Raw genomic sequence first — 1,833 nt, forward strand, 5'->3', positions numbered from 1 at the left:
GAAGTGATGTTGACAGGCCCAGATGGGACTACCCACGGGTGTTTTGCAGGAGGAAGAGAGAAAGGGTTAGTGCACACTGCACTGCCACCCCCTGGTCCGGTGTGAAATTAACATTTTACAAGCCCGTTGGCTGACTCTTATGCACATGTGTGTGACGCAAAATACATGCAAAATATCTCACTAAATAAAAATTATACCAAATACATTACAGTACATCTATAAATATCCTAGCAAATAAACATGAAATCCAAGATGGAACAGTGAGTGAGAAAGTGTTGTTAAACGATAAAGCTAACTTAAATTAAGACATCTTGCCTGAAGAAGGGGCCTCACAAGCTTGCATATTGTAATCTTTTTAGTTAGCCAATAAAAGGGGTCATTTTGCTATCTCTTCCTTTTATAAAGAGAACAAAGACAAGATAAGAGTTTGGGGTGACACTGTGACTCTGTATATTGTAAAGATAAAATAATAAATGCTATTCAGCAAAAAAGAATGTCTCTGTAGACGCAATTCTGAGATTAGACTACCCACGATGGCGGCGCTTCTGGTATATACAGGTTAGGCAGGAAGGGGCGGATCCAGGTTGACAAACATCGGAAGTGATGTCAGAGATGGTGAGGTTGTCAATCATCCAGTCTGCAGAGGGAAAAGGAGAAGATGCATTTCAATACAGCACCACCCCATGGATCAGTGAGGCATTACCCGCACCAGACACACGTGGGTGACACGTTGTCTTTTCTCTTTGCACTTCCCAGCCCACTTTTTAGCCTAGTGGCCACCTCAGCTGACATCTTTTAATTACCACACCTCTCCCCCCATAATTAACAGAGCCTCAACGTGCACATATGCTCGTATGTGAGCCACTCGTCTTAGTTGGTTAAGCCACAGGGGAAAGTGCTTAAAAATGAACAAACAAATCCATTAAAAACGCTCCTGGGCAGAACGTACCACACCAATAGGACAGACATCTCCATTGCAGCTGCTTTCCACTATTCCAGTGGGTTGACATGGATGCCTCAATTGGATGTTAATTTTGGCAGTCAGTGCAAACATCTATATATGAAATAATACAAAAAAAAAGATGGAGAGAGTCTTGGAAAAAGTGAACCGAATATCACCCTTAACACATACAATGAAATAATTTCCGCAAGCTGCTGAAAGAAAAAAAAAAAAACATACAGGTACCTGAGAGCTTATTTGATTGCAGGGTAGCATACAGAATTCCTCCAGCAAAAGACCTGGAAATGAGCTATAATGTGCCCTCATCTGATTTAAATGGTTTGTTTAACCCTGTTTCCATGGGAGCAAACCTCCAGCGATATATAGGCGTTTGCCATTAAAATCAACCACGTGCTCCTTCCTATCTTACTCCCTCGCAGCATAAAAACACATTGTGCAACACTGTCATGTATTGCAGTTCACATTTATGCAGAAAAAAAATGATCACTCGACCAGAGAGAAATGTTCAAAAAGCTGCACCGAGGCACGATGGGTACAGTTGGGGAATGAATTAAAAGTAACACTGAGAAACACAGAGAAATACTATGTAACAAAATACACCAGGCAGTAAAATATACACTCATTGAGGAAATCATTGGGAATGCTTGCACACACCTGCTCATCCATTCCATGTAATTATCTAATCAGCCAATCATGTGGCAGCACAACAGTGTTTAAAATCCTGTACATACAGGGGGGTATTTTTCGTACGTGGATTACTTGTTTAGCCGGATGTAATTGTTGCCGATTTGGCATGATACTGGATCTGTCGGTTTTTCAAAACTCTTGCTGGATGCGTTGTCATAGCTGCACATCCAAATCCGGTTTGTTTT

General features: G+C 41.4%; 1 long non-coding RNA gene across 1 annotated transcript; it reads right to left on the reverse strand.

Annotated features, from left to right (window-relative positions):
* Positions 1-383: 383 nt before the first annotated feature.
* Positions 384-1,248, reverse strand: LOC120517665. Its single transcript, XR_005631080.1, has 3 exons — positions 1,187-1,248; positions 950-1,054; positions 384-637 (listed from the first exon to the last, which is right to left on the reverse strand). It is a non-coding gene; the product is annotated as an uncharacterized LOC120517665 (long non-coding RNA).
* Positions 1,249-1,833: the final 585 nt, after the last annotated feature.

The sequence above is a fragment of the Polypterus senegalus genome, chromosome 1 (genome assembly GCF_016835505.1).
Source record: "Polypterus senegalus isolate Bchr_013 chromosome 1, ASM1683550v1, whole genome shotgun sequence".
Classification (NCBI taxonomy): domain Eukaryota; kingdom Metazoa; phylum Chordata; class Cladistia; order Polypteriformes; family Polypteridae; genus Polypterus; species Polypterus senegalus.